Source organism: Ptychodera flava, assembly GCF_041260155.1.
Source record: "Ptychodera flava strain L36383 chromosome 23 unlocalized genomic scaffold, AS_Pfla_20210202 Scaffold_23__1_contigs__length_28996876_pilon, whole genome shotgun sequence".
Lineage (NCBI taxonomy): Eukaryota > Metazoa > Hemichordata > Enteropneusta > Ptychoderidae > Ptychodera > Ptychodera flava.
The window spans coordinates 17,553,682-17,569,747 of NW_027248277.1; the positions used below are offsets into that span (position 1 = coordinate 17,553,682).

The 16,066-nt window shown below is 37.3% G+C and overlaps 1 long non-coding RNA gene and 1 pseudogene across 2 annotated transcripts; both read left to right on the plus strand.

The window, feature by feature from the left end:
* On the plus strand, nucleotides 1-7,549 carry LOC139123530 (ethanolamine kinase 1-like; annotated as a pseudogene).
* Nucleotides 7,550-11,554: 4,005 nt separating this feature from the next.
* Nucleotides 11,555-14,976, plus strand: LOC139123531 (uncharacterized). 2 transcript variants are annotated; one of them, XR_011549709.1, is made up of 3 exons: nucleotides 11,555-11,713; nucleotides 13,265-13,338; nucleotides 13,954-14,976. It is a non-coding gene; the product is annotated as an uncharacterized lncRNA (long non-coding RNA). The 2 variants fall into 2 exon arrangements; XR_011549710.1 differs by having other exon boundaries at nucleotides 11,563-11,717.
* Nucleotides 14,977-16,066: the final 1,090 nt, after the last annotated feature.

The window sequence follows — 16,066 nt, forward strand, 5'->3', positions numbered from 1 at the left end:
GCGCACTGGAGCTGACCAACTTTATGCAAATTTATGCGATTGCATAAAGAATGTTAAATATTGGATTTCATCCTCAGATAGCTTTGAGATTGGGTCAGTGGTTAATCATGGCACTGTCTGTAGCAGGAGTTAAACGCATGAATGTTACTGTGGATGAAAACAATCCCGAACCAGGGGCGCTGGATTTAATGAAGACACTCAGACCTGTATGGATGGCCAAGAATATACAATTCAAGGTGACTAAATTTAATTTTGCTGCGTTTCCTGTTTCAAGCAGGCGCGAAAAGCCAACTTCAAATCGATATCGCGTGACGCGACTCTACTTCGGCAGAGGCATTATTAATTTACTAAGATGTAACTACCGTAGATGAAAACGACAATTCTCCGCTTAGTTAAATTTGTGTCCGCGCTGTGTAGAATCTCCGCGCTGTCTTAAATTTATCTCCGCGCTGTGTAAAAAGCTCCGCGCTGTTTTAAATTTGTCTCCGCGCTGTGTTAAATCTATCTCCGCACTGTGTAAACTTGCTGATTTAATTCAGTATTTTTGTCCAAAATATTTTGTTTTGCAATGGACACACCTAGAATTACAGCCATTATATGAGTACATTGTATTGTTATTGTACACAATTATATTTTTATTCTGGATTGAGCTTCTTTGTACACAATATGAATGAAGTTCATATGTATACTTATTGTGCTCACAAGCTAAAACAATGGAGCTACCTTTTGGTAGCTCCATGCTAATACTGGCCATTCAAATTACGGTGGTCAGGGTCATCGCCACAGCACACAAACCCGAGTGATGACTCTGGGCTTGACACAAACGCGATTGATATTTAACTAGTCAACTGTAAACTGGACCCAGGTCAACTTGACCCCGTACGTAAGTCAACTGACCCCAAAGATATTTTGCTAAAGCCCCCAGGCCCTGATCGATTTCACTCAAAACGTTTATTTTGGAGGTTATGATTTACTACTTGCAGTGACATTCTGGGACGTAATGAACGCAAATCAAAAACCGACCCCTGGGAACTCTTTGACTTTCATCGTATAGGTGATCAAGATTAAATACATGTACACATCAAAAATTTGTGAAACCTCTGAAATAATTGATTTGTGTAGGAATAGGTGTGCCTTTCAGACAACATTGGCAAAATAAGGATAACACACAGATTATCCTATAGATAATCATAAATGTTACTTTTACAAAATAACAAAATATTTAACAAAGTCACGCCTTAAAGCTATTGCTTGTCAGAGTACACTTTTCAATACTGTTTCAAACAACTGAGGCATATTCAAGTTTAGTTCTGACACAGTCCCTCTATCCACGTGGTTCCGATGAACGTTGTGTAAACCTTGAGCAATGCATTCACAAACCACTATGGCCAAAAGGCATCCCCTTCGTACAATAATAGCGTCCCAACTTTTTGCCAATCTTTTCCCGAATTTTTTTAGCATGCCAAGTAGTTTTCAATCATCAGTGATAATGGAAACAACATGAGTTGAAAAAATTAAATTGGTGTCTAGTGTCACCCCTAGATCGAGTGGGGTGCGGGATTGCTGGATAGCTGAATAGCCCCGTAAATAGCTAGGTAGCTAGCTAATAGCTATGTTAGACATAAGAATAGCTTATATTTAGCTGCTTGGGGCTATTATTAAGCTATTATTAATTTCCACAGGACACTTTTAGCTGCTAATAAACGTAGTAGGTAGCTATTCAGCTAAAAATAAATGATTGTTGGGCTGGCTATAGAGCTATTTAAGCTATTAGCCGTTTTTAGCCGCTAATAGTCACTATTAGCTGGCTACCAGCTAAGAACTCCCGCAGTCCGAATGGGCTGGCTGTTGCGCTATTCAAGCTATTAGCCGTTTTTAGCCGCTATTAGCTGTTATTATCCAGCTATTAGCTGGCTACCAGCTAACAACTGCCGAGGTCGGAATGGTTGGCTATTGAGCTATTCAAGCTATTAGCCGTTTTTAGTCGCTATTAGCTGTTATAAGCCAGTATCAGCTTGCTACCAGCTAAGCAGTGGACACGTCTGAAAAGGCCTGACGACTACTTACAAAGGAAGTAAGGAGCGCGACTTTCACTTAGGTGTACAAAGAATTAGAAATCACGTAAATATACTGAATAAATATTGTAGAACCAAGAACGTAGTATTGAGTTCTGTATGGAAATATTTTCTTTCATGCAAGTGTAAGTTTCTACCAACCACAGCACAAGGCATTTTTTCTGCATTGAGAGCTAAAGAAATCACAAATTGTGCGTATTGAGGATTTCATTCAATGGCATGAAAAATTTTGTTGAAAAACGAAATGATCAGGCGAATCTTGCGATTTGTAGAACCATAGACCCTCGAGAAATGGTAGAACCAAGAAAATATATTAAGTCACATGGCTGGTTGGGCGGTTGAGTAGTTATGGTCAATTAGTTTCTGTTTGAAAAGGTTTCATGTGATTGCTTCTGTTTGAAAATGTTTCATATGATTACATTAAAGGACAGTCACAGGGGCTTTATTAAATACCTATGACGGATTTTGCATCGTCTTTTGTTTAAAGACGTATTAAATATGTATGCCAGTTTGCAGCTGAACACAAAAATTGTTTGAAGAAGACTTCCCGCAACTGATAAGTACTTATATAGGAAGTTACACAAGCGTTTGGACGATAGGCTGTTGTTTTGACTTGATCTCTGTATTAAATAAAAATGCTCTCTTCTACCTCCATGGTAGAATCAAGAAAATAATATCAAATGTCAGGTTACTTTAGAAATACCTAATTGCATTGGGCATTTCTTGTCGAGCGGGGCTCTAAAGAATCAATGGTGAACATGGTAATTATTTTGTTTACTGTCTTTAAGTTATAAGCGAAGGGTAAAATCACGCCAAAAGATCACACCGTACATAGTATTGGGAATGTTTATGCCCACTTTACAGGTTTTTAATAGATACTAATCCCGGAGACAAACATGAATGACTGATTACACAGGTTCTAAATCAGACAAAGAACTGCGACCAGTAAGTTCATGTGGAAAAGCGGAAGCGCAGTTGCGAGATCACTTAGATCGGCAGTAGGAATAATTGGTGTAAATAAGAAAGATATCGACAAACAGGTGCTCCATTGCAATAGTAATCGCACTGTAAGACATTGCGAGATTTCTCGAGTTTAAACGTTCGTAAGCAAATGTTGAAAATGTAACTAAAAAGTCAAAAAATACACCTACGAATTGTATGTCACCTCATTCGGCGGGTTGATGATGAGCGTATAAGTTCCAGGCAAGACAATAGTTAATACGGGAAAAATGACAATGTTTTTGCTTGAATAAGATTGATAAGAAAATAGCTGATAGCCAGCTAATAGCCAGCTAGCATTGGCTAATAGCGCTAAAAACGGCTATTAGCTTGAATAGCTGAATAGCCAAGGATTTTGGTATCATAGCAAAATAGCTAAATAGCTGCTCAACAACCCCGAAGCACTATTAAGTTACCTCCATGAGGTCCCAAACATAATAGCTGAATAGCCGCTAATTATCCCTTGAGTCATTGCTGTAAACCCTCTTAGCTGAATAGCTGCTAAATATGTCAAAGCTGGCTATTTTGGCTATCCAGCAATCCCGCACCTTTATGCCTAGATCACTATAACTACAGTCCGTCAGAGGGACTAAGCTACAACTTTAATCTGTCTCCAAATTGAGTGCATCAAAGTTATAAGGCCTTTGAATAGGCAATCTTTTCAAAGAAGGGCTGAGTACTACAACTTGGCATAATTAAGGCGCATCTTCCATTTGTCACACCACGTGGACAAGTGATATCCTCCTGTAACATTGAACAGTCATATCACACTATCTATTATCTTAAAGGCATTCGTTGGCGCCAGATTGTCTCATCAGAAAATTTACCAACAGGATTATAATTCCTATGGAAAACAAAAGGCTATCGCGCCTCAATAATCTTCTTAAAGACCAGAACAATGGCAATCCCAGGGATCGCCAGAAATGCCTTTAAACAGCTTCAGATCGTTTGCAAAGCCTAATGAGCCACACTTAAAATTGCCAAATTGGTCATTTAAATAATGAATGAAACACACTGATCCTATTTGTGACACCTGGGCGGAACCCCTGGCTTCCCTGAACAAGGGTCTGATCTACACCCTTTAACATTAACTACCTACGATCTATCAGTTAGTTAGCTAACAAACCAGTCAAGGAGGGTGTCTTGTATTTCATACTTACCAAGTGTGTGAACTAAATATTCATGATTCGCTTTGTCAAATGCCTTGAAAAATCTGTATATTTGACATCCAACTGTTTTGCCTCATTAACAGCAATACGAGCTTCATTAAGCAAGACAGATAGAGCAAAGGATCGCCCCGACGATAAACCTTGTTGTTGTTCAGATGAAACACTCTTTACATGGTTATATACTCGCCTTGGTATCATTTCTCACACATTTTTGAAATAAGAGGGACACTTGGCGATAATTTCTTACGTTTGTTTTGGTACCCTTTTTGTGTATATAGGTACCAGGTACAACCAAAGATTTCTTCAGCTTTCGGGAAAACTCCCTCGTGGATTGACCGATTATATATGAAAGTTAGTGGAATGGAAAAGTGAATCAGCACATTTTTAAACTATCGCTGGCAAATTATCGTCATCCATTGCTTTATGTTTATTCAGGACTTAAAGTTCTAACTTAACCTCTGACACAGAATAGTGAACCTAAGCAATGGATCATATATTGGGTTTCTAATTCAGGATTGGTATTAATGACATCATTTGTAAAAACAGATTCAAAAAAGGTATTGAAAATATCGGCCTCTGAGCTTGCTCGTCACAAGCTTATAGTACAAGGTATACACGACTTTGTCTCTTTCATACAGGATGTAGCAAAAGAGAAAATCGCTTGGGTTGTTCTCGAGATCTCCTGCACCAGAAGCAACATAGTCATTGTATTTTATAGTTCACAGTTAGATTTATAGTGTGACATTCATTTGGCTCCAAGAGAGAAATTTACTCATAGCCACACCTTCACCTCTTGTTTCTCCGGGGTCTATCACGCATGAACCATTGGAATTCATCAAGCAGTTCATGGTCTCCCATAAAAGGTATGAACGGGCTTCACCGTCGTACACAGTGTCAGGACGGAGTTCGAAGAAAAGTTACATGTAAAATCAAATAAAATGACTAAAACTGTGGAAGCTCTTGTGTGACTGTAGCTTGACAACAGGTGACCCGTGGTCTGTACATATATCATAAGGAAGAAACAGAATGACCCTCAACACAAGTGGCTACTAATCAAAAATGATTCGAAGAGATAAACTTTTAATAGGAGGTACACTTGTTCGGGGTTTAAGGTCGAGTTGACCTGAGGTCTAGTTGACTAGGGTCCAGTCGGTTTTGGAGTCCAGTTATCTTAACCGATCGATACGCCAAAGCTTTCCCTTAGCCTTATGTCAATATCCTCATTACTCTGCATTCACAAAAAAGAGTGAGGGGGCTGGAGGATTTCAGGGGGATTAGAAAATTTTGGAGTAGGCACGAAAAATAAAACAAATGTATGAATTTTGTATAAAAATAAACAAGTAGGCCTAATATCAGGCATAAGCTGCAACTGTTGATATTGTTTCAATATCTGTATGAATATTTGTCAGATACAGTTTCTTGCTGTCTCCCTAAAGCATGCTGAAACACACGCAATGTTCATGTTTGCACAGGTAGTGTTGAACATTTTCGAGCAGAACTTCCCATAACATATTTATATTTTCTTTGTGTGCATACATCCCTAATAAATATGCTGTATCATAATTGGGGGATTTGAAAAAATTGATCATTTAGACGGAGGGACTCGAAAATTTTAGGGCATTTAGGGGACCTGAAAAAAAAGAGATTTAAATCGCGATTCCTCTAATCCTCCCTTCACCGTTATTTGTGAGCATAGCCTTATCCTTGCCACGTTTGTCCTACATACCTGTACAGCGGGAGCCTTCATCGTTGGTATAAACGACTTGACAATCGACGCCAACTAATGAAGGCAGCATAGATTAATTTTTGATAAGCTATGTTATTCACAAGGTAATACTGTCGATGTTTCTCTTTGTAATTGACTTGAGTTTAGCAATCCATGCTGTAATAGTTACGTCATAGACCCAAAATATTTATTGTGCTGGATTATTCAGGGAACAAAACGTGCTGGGATTATTTCAGGGAACAAGACCATGACAACCCAATCAAGATGTCGATACCTTTATGTCATGACATGTCAATAAACCTTGAAAAACAAAAGATTTATCAGGCCAGCCACGCATGGCGTAATCGTCCAACATGTATGATACACATTCGCATACAAGTATATTATCCTGGTGTGACTGTCGAATTTTGAATCAAGAACCATCATCTAATACGATATCAATTTTTTATTTTACATTTCAGGTGTTTACGGGTGGCATTTCGAATAAGTTGTTCGGTTGTTATTTGCCTGAAAACACACGTGACATGGTTTTAATTCGCGTTTACGGAAACAAATCAAAATCGATGGTGGACAGAGCAAAAGAAATAGAAACCTTTCAGGTCTTATTCAAAGCCAAGTGTGGTCCTGAACTTTACTGTTATTTCAATAATGGACTTTGTTATCAGTTTATGCCTGGTGAGACAATAGATTCACACATGGTCAAGTCAGAGAAAGTATATCCGTGAGTATTCGAAAATCTTTTGCATCAGTGTTTCAAATTGGTATCATTGGGTGGGTACTTTAACAATGCTCAATGTTTTGCTCTTTTCACTTTGCAAAACAACCTATGATTACAAAATTAAACAATTTAAATAGATAGTGACAATAACTCAACAGTTTAACTATCACGACAATCAACATATCTCTAATCAACAGTATAAGTGTCACATGATTTTTAAGTGCATTTTGAGATTTGAATTGGCATTCTCTGTCAAAGCAGAATCCCATACAGTTTCTAGATTAGCTTTTATTTGAAAAAAGCTGTAGCAATTGAGACATTGCTTAGTTCAAAATGAACACTTGTTAGACACTCATGTGCTGATATTTGAAGAAATTGTACATTAGCAAATATATCAGAAGAGTAAATTTTATTGGATGAGGCAAATGCATCATGTTAATTTTGGTAAGCTATTACGCTAGTTTTGCAATTGAGCGGTCTGAAGGTCACAATAAGCAAATCTTGGATGCAGAATGAAAGTCAACAGTGATTGAAGCCTTGTGACGAACAGACCAACGATGAATGCATGAAGGTATTTATATGAAGTCTTGGTGTATTTCCCAGGTTAATTGCCAATAAAATGGCAAAACTGCACACAACTTAAACCGGAAGATGGTAAGCAGATTTTAAATGCTGGATTATTCCCAACTATGAAAAAATACTATCAGATGATTCCAAGGGAGTTTGAAAATGAAGAGGTGAACAGAAGTATAGTCCATGACATGTACTATTCAATATATCCTTCGGTAATTCCATAGACTTCTATTTCGGAGAATTAGGAATGACAGATATTTCAACAGAAGATAAAAATATCAGCAGTCTGAGAGAGGAAGAGAAAAATATTGCAGAGAAGGCCCAGTGATGGAGAGAATGATGAAACAGAACAGAAAGAGGCAAACAAGGAAAAAATCTGATACAGAAAATTTATAAACCCGCGAATGATAAATGATGATAAATCATAAATGATGAGTTATATCTTGGAATTTGCGACTTAACTTTATAGTTAGCGTTCCTCCTTAAACATATGTCGGTGAATATCCTTCATTCCTCTGTTGTCGATCCCAGTTTGTGTACTTTCGCGTGTTAATTTCTGTAAAAATCCCCACAGCGACAGGCCCACAAGTGCATTTTCGCTATCCCCTGCCTGTATATCATCCCTTCACACACAGGTTTCAAGAAAATATTCCGAGCTATGACCAACTTGGAAGGAGATTGAAGAGTTGGAGACAAAGTTGGTTCCATTGAATTCACCAATTGTGTTCTGTCATAATGATTTATCATCTGGAAATATAGTGTACGACGAACAAACTGGTAAGTGAAATAATTATCGATTTGCATAAACCTATTCGAATATGTAATATTAGTAATACATTTCGTTAGTCCATCCATCCATCCATTCATTCAGTCAGTCAGTCAGTGTCCAGTCATTCTGTCATTCATCCATCCATCCATTCATTCATTCATTAAGAGTACTGTTTATTCTTGAGGTACGAAGATACTATATAATTTTTTCAGCCAGTATTCCCATGTCCTCAAATGTCTATGGTGTGGTTTAAAACAATAAAGTGGTCGACAGTTAAAGGGGAAGTTCACCAAGTTCACGGTATGGCCCCGACAGGTGAATTCCCTCATTCATGTAAATCTGCAATTGTACGTCCACTTTTAAAGAAGCCTGGTCTTGATAAGAATTCTCTTAACAACTACAGACCAGTTTCTAATTTAACAGTTATTTCCAAATTAATTGAAAAAGCGGCTCTTCTTCAAATTAATTCATATTTATGTGATAATAATTTATATGCGAAGTGTCAGTCTGCTTACCGAGAGGGTCACAGCACTGAAACTGCTCTCCTTCGAGTGCACAATGATGTGCTGCGTGCTCTAGATCGGCGAAGTGATGTCATTTTAATTCTCTTGGATCTTTCTGCTGCTTTTGACACCATCGACCATAACATTTTAATACACAGGTTACGTTGCAGGTTCAGAATTGATGGTAGTGTTTTACAATGGATCATTTCCTATCTAAGTGACAGGACAATGAGGGTGTGTGTTGTGGGTCGGTGGTGTCAACAGCACAGTCGCTTGACTGTGGTGTTCCTCAGGGATCTGTCATTGGACCTGTGCTTTTTAGTTTGTATACACACCCCTCGAGGACATCATAGAAAAGCATGGTTTAGAATCCATGTTCTATGCTGACGACTCCCAACTGTACATTACTTGCTCCCGTGTTTCCACACCAACAGCTAAAATTGAGAACTGTATTGAAGAAATCAGACAGTGGATGTCTGCCAACTTGTTGGCTCTGAATGATGGCAAGACTGAGGTGATTAGAGATTCTCGTCGAAATTTAGTGATGGAGGTCAACCACATGCTTGTGATCTGCGGGTTGGGGAGTTAGCGTTCATTCATCCCCAGTAGTTCGTGATCTTGGTGTTACACTTGATGCAACAGCATCTATGTCAGCTCATATCACAAATTTATGTAAGTCTGCTTCATTTGCTTTATGGAAAATTGGAAAAATCCGTAATCTTCTTGATACAAGTTCTGCAGAAAAATTAGTACATGCGTTTGTTACATCAAGACTCGATTACTGTAATAGTTTAATGTTTGGCCTTCCTAATTATCAAATTAGGAAGTTACAACTGATACAAAATTCAGCTGCGCGTCTAGTACTAAAAATAAAGAAAGCAGATCCCATTCAACCAGTACTACGTAGTTTACACTGGCTACCTATTTATAAGCGAACAGAATTTAAAATTTTATGCTTAACGTACAAGGCTTTAAACGATACGGCGCCGAGATACATAAAAGAGCTTGTATGCGTTCGTAATTTGGGGCGCTCTCTTCGGTCGACTGCTGATGGTGCAGCGATCAGTTTACACCAGCCGATCGCTAACACTGTGTTTTACGGTGATAGGTCGTTTTCTGTTTGTGCTCCGCGGCTGTGGAACAGGCTGCCATCGAAACTCCGATGTGTTGATAATTTTAACGTTTTTAAGTCTCATTTAAAAACTTACCTTTTTAAAGAGAGTTACTTGTGTGATTTTTAACCATTTTCCATTGCTCTATTTTTATAACTGAAATGTAATGCGCCTTGAGATGTCTTTTACATGGAAGGCGTTTTTAAAGCAATAAATATTATTATTATTATTATTATTATCCATTCACAGCAACACAGTAGTAAACAGCAACACAGAATCTGACAGTGTACAGTTTATTATAAGTGATTTATCGTTTATGCAAGGATACTCAGTATAAACAAAAGTTATGTAAATACGCACAGTCTGGTTTGCGCGTGGGCGAGTGGACAATGCAATACCCATGGGAAGATGTCCCCTCCATATCAGGTGATGCAAGTTCCAAGCCTGGAGCTATTTTCCCATGATTCAAATTACATGGGCAACTTCCTGTACTATTTTTATCGGTTTTTGTAAAAAATCGCGCGAGTTATAAATGGCGAAAATAGGTTTTCCGGGGTAAGCGACCACAAAACTAGCACATAATGTAAAAATCATCCTTGGTGAACTTCCCCTTTAAAAAAGTTACTCAGTCAACAGTTAAGAAATAACAGATTAGCAAGCCATTTGTGAAACGCCCTAAACCATTCTTCGAACTTTCCTAAATGAAACTTTCATCCATTCTCTTACCAAATCAAGAATAAAAATCAGGGGTCACCTAGCTAAGTTTTTCTCAAGAGAAACAAATTACCTAACATTAAGCGCTCTTGAAAGTCAAAATGGCCGCTATCTCTTTGTAACTATACATGAAAAATAAAATTTGATAAACCATGACAAGATTCTTCTTACTCTGGGAGCTTTGAAATGAGTCCCAACAAGCAGTAGACCAGGAAAGAATCATAAATATTTGAGAGTTTTAATAGCTGTCCCCAAGGTGCATTTCTCATCCAATCTAGTGTCTGCCGTACTTCCATGTTTGTTTGCATGATAATCAAGAGCTCGGCCCGTAGAAATCACCTTTGGCATCGCATTTATGCTTTTCTAATTAATAGACACGTTTGACGTGACATTATTCAGATGAATATCACAAATTTAAAATCATAAAAAGATTTCAACCACTCCAAAATTCAAAATTATCAAAACAAGAGAAAATAAGAAATCTAATTAGTAGGAGACTAAAAGATACCATTGAATTATATAAAGCACTTAAAACTACGAAAGGAAACATCTTACGAAAGTTACGCTGAATACCAGCAAATCACACAATTGTACTTACTAAAAATATTTCTATTGCAGAAGATATTGGGTTCATCGATTTTGAATTAGCGCTTTTCAACTACCAAGGTTATGACATTGCTAGCCATTTCTGTGAGTTTGTTGGTAAGATTAAAAAACAATTGGTTTTTATTTACCTTCATTCATTCGGTATTCCTTGATAATGCAAAGACGTTCTTAGATTTACGTTCCATTCCTTGGCCACATATCATGAACACCTTTAAACCCTCCTTTTTAACAATTATCAGCCTGTTCTTACAGGAGGCAAAATTTTTAAGAGATTTTTCTTGCAGTATATTTCATTTGTCGATGTAATCCTACAGTCGCATAGCTATTCACCGACGAATTTTGTGTTTATCATAACTTCACACAACATCAAGCAAATTTGCTCTGATGTTATGATATTGTGCGTGAGCTATACTTGCTCTACCCAATATTTCAATATGTCATTTCAATCTTATATTATTATATGACAGAAACGCTTACATTTACCAATAGAGATTCATTTTCGTTGGTAAAAATGTACACACCGAAAACGTTATGGTCCGTGGTACATATAGCATTGGGTTTAATATCATTTGGCTGTTTTCTTTCCAGACTCTCACGGGATGGACTTCGACAAGTACCCACAGAAGGAATTTCAACTCAAATGGTTGGAAAACGTACCTTAGCGATTGGTATACACTGACTGGAGTCAACAAAGATGTCACCGACGAGGACGTGGAAAAGCTATACGTCGTTGTCATAAATTTGCCTTGGTAGGTGGGCAGTGCTTCAGTACAATATTTTCGGTGGCAATTTTGCACTTCTTTTCATAATTTATGTAAGCTTATAGACGCGTAGTCTTCTTGTATATCAATAGTGTGATACTTAAGTACCAGCAATGCCAATGTCACGTCATGATGAGACTAGTGCCAAATATCGGTAACCTTTGGTCTTTCAGATCAAATTTCATTCCAAACAATGCATCTGGACATTGAAAAGTTAAAGGCACTGTTCGCAATCCCTGGGATCGCCTTTGTTCTTGTCTGTAAGAGGATTATGGAGGTGTGATAACCTTTTGTTTCCATTGAAAGTGCAATCTGCTTGGTAAATTTTCTGATGAGACAATCTGGTGCCAACACAGGCCTTTAAACTGGCCATAACCCCTCTGTCCTTTAGATCACACCACGGAACAAGTTCATATGCAAGCTTACTTCATTGCTGACTGATGTTAGACGGGGGTTAAACGTTTTTTTTTTCGATAGTTGACGGGCCCTATATACATACAAACTTACATACATACATACATACATACATACATACATACATACATACATACATACATACATACATACATACATACATACATACATACATACATACACACATACACACACACATACATACATACATACATACATACATACATACATACATACATACATACATACATACATACATACATACATACATACATACATACATACATACATACATACATACATACATACATACATACATACATACATACATACATACATACATACATACATACATACATACATACATACATACATACATACATACATACATACATACATACATACATACATACATACATACATACATACATACATACATACATACATACATACATACATACATACATACATACATACATACATACATACTTACGTACGTACGTACGTACATACGTACGTACATACATACATACATACATACATACATACATGCAAACTTAAGGAAGGTATTTCTGGTTTCTTGGTAATATTGCTTAGAAAATATGGGTACTAAAAACAGACAGTCACTAAATAAACAGCCACAATACTATACATATACGGTCTAGCGCTCCAGTTTAAAAGAATGTTCCAGAATGATTGTGTAAGGGTTGCTGGTAAATATTGTCGTATCATACGGTTACTTGGAAAGAACAAGGTCTTTATATCACTATCTTAATATCAAGCATTACTACAGTTTACTGCAGTGAGTAAAGATTGATATTTGCGTATTTATGCACAACATTGTGGATTGTTTACTTGGTTAAACTGACCATATGTTCAAATTGAATTTGGTTGACCAATACTTGACCTCCTCAGGCATTTGGGCTTCATAGGGCTTTCAGCAGGGTTGTACCTATATAATTTAATTTTGTTTTACAGAGGTTGCGATCGTTGTCTTATTTCAACATTAATAACGTCGTAAAAACAATATCACAGATAATGTCATTTAACAATTTGTGTGACGTGTTTCATTTATTTTACATACACATTTCATTTATTCTGATTTTCTTTGGTTTTTTTTCTTAGGCTGCTCATTTTTATTGCGGACTTTGGGGTTTGAAACAGATAGTGCATTCCACCATTGACTTTGATTATCTCGGGTAAGTTACTGTAATGTGTGCCACTACTTGCCACTACTTGAAAATGTTGAAATACACAAAAGCAACATGTTTACTCTGTTTTCTTGTCAGTTTATAAGTTAAATGTGCGCCACTTCACAAATAGGAATTATTTCCTTTTTTTAGCAACTTTTTGAATGTCACACAATCTTACCTTCGATTCATCATATACTGTTGTAAAGTGGATTGTGAAATTATTTCACAGATTAATTGCTAGGCTTTCAAATTTCGTTGTGGAATACAGAAAGCAGTTGATTTAAAATATAAGTTGCTAGAGGGAGGGTGAGTTATCTGAACATGAATTTGTCCTTTGAGTATTGCCAATGATAGGAATCAGGTCGAATATGATTGAAGTATCGTCAGGAAACGTCACATTTTCATTTACATTTGATAAGTCTTCGCCAATCAATTATGAAACTGCGGGATCTTTTAAATATTATATGTCGCTTCCTAAATTTTTATTCTAGCCGGTATGTTAAAGTCAACAAGAGGATCTATAATAGCAAGCTGTATACTTTCACTGTACAATCTTAAGCTCGTAAGTTCTTTAAATGTGATACATCTTCAAGATTCTTATAATTTCTTTTATCTTTATAGGTTTTCAATCCAAAGATTTGGGGAATACTTCCGCAGGAAGCAGGAGTTTTTAGCTTTGCAGATGCCAAGTGACTAAAACCTAAAACAAATCGCAGCCCTCGATTCGGCCAACCTTGGTGAAAATGAGAAAGAAACACAGATCTGTTATAATTATCAATTTTAAAGGGCAATATTGCACTAGTATTAATGAAAAATGAAGTTTTGAAAGGAAACGAGACAAAGCTCCCATACATTCCAGACCACTATGATTGACAATACGAAAGGTATCAGTGCAAATGAAAGGCCTATCCGTACATCTGTGCATCTTTTCGCATGACGAGCGATCATAAGTTTGATTTGAAAGAAGTGTAACTTTATGCTAATCAGCAGATTTCCTGGCTTTACCTTTTTCTCCTGTTTTCAACATTTCAATAAATTTTAACCCCACTTTGGCTGGGCACAATTTTATAATAGTACTACGTTATGTTATTTAAATGCTATTGTTACGACAGAAAAAGGCGGCGAAGTCTGCAATTTTCTGTAAAATAAATTTATTAAAATTAATAACTAAGTCTATGGGATTAAGTAAAAATTACAAAACAGTACAGAGATTGCAGTAGTTAGCTTAGCTGACAACGCAAAACTCCTGAAATACAGTCCCCAAGGAGTTGAGTCCAGACAGACTCTGATGAGTAAGGAGTGAATGCTTCTCTGGCTGCAGGCTTGATGAGGTCTGAACCGTGCAGTGTTCACAGAGAAAAATCTAGCGTGAAGGTCTACGTCTTGAAAAGAATATGACGTGAAATCCGAAAAAAGTCTGGTGAAAATCTTTGCCGTCCCGTATTTATAATCCAAAGAAGAAATCGCTAGAAAATTATAGACTTTCCATTGATATGCTAATAACGGTTCTAAAAGTATCTTCACTTGTAGTAAACCTGACCTTCTGAGAACGTTCTAGACTATGGTCATTGGAGAGAATGACCTACATGACACACTGTAACAAAACGACAATTTTGTTTGGCATTAAAGGTCTTACATTTTGAATTCGAGTAATTTCAATTTTGTTCATGTTCTTCCAACCCCTACTGTTTTAGAATGAGATAGATAATACAAAACAGAATTTTCGGTTTTTCTACAAATAGTCGTTTCATATGAGGTATTAAATTTCATGTAGTATCAAGGTTTGGATCAAAATCAATTTTATCATTAATTCCAAAGTTGACGTTTTCTACCCCAAATATGTACCCCTTCAAGTAAACTCTCGCTACCTTTACTAAGAAATTTGCATGCCACCTTTGATAAGAAACATTTGTTCGAAAACAGTGTCTTAGGGGCCGTCAATAATAAAAGCTGACGCACGACAAACGTAATTCTTGCGTTTAGGGGGGAGGGGTAAAAGCTCTTTTCGTTTCGTGTGCGTCAAATCGCATAAGGATTTTCTATTGTTTTCAAAGTGCGACTTTGCAGCGAGAACGCAAAACTACCTTCGCGTTCATCGAGAACAGAATGACCACACAATACGGAGACAGAAAAGACAACGAAAAGACATGAAGGTGAAATAAAAACTTATATGGTTTTTCAATGTGAAACATGTATGTGAAACATTTTCATACGTGCGAAATACACGTGCCCTTCCGGTATTTTTCATGGGCGTGCGGATCGGAGAGGTGCGTGTGGGTTTGTCAGACACGGCATCATAATACGAAATTGATTTCGCATGAGAACTTTCGTTTTGAGGGGGGAGGGAGGGGGTTTCAAGTATTAAAAAAACGAAGGAATTACGTTTCTTGTGCGTCAGCTTTTATTATCGACGGCCCCTTATGTAACTGCAACGCCACCTTAAGGACAAAGCTCTACACTTCTGTAGAGAAAATTAAAGTTTCCTTTTTTCGTACTTTTTTCGGGATACATAACATCGGATATATATTGTTATTGGGTGAGCTTTATGTCAAGATTTTGTTACCTGGGCGCAGGTAAGCCAACATTTCTGTGTCAGACAGGGGGTTACCCATATTCATCATGGGTGGCTGGGGTGACTCAAAATTTCGGAGTTTCTAGTGTATTTCCTCCGATAAATTATGACGGCTCCCTAAACAGCTGTGTACGCCTGAGTCAGAATGACCTGGACCAGTAT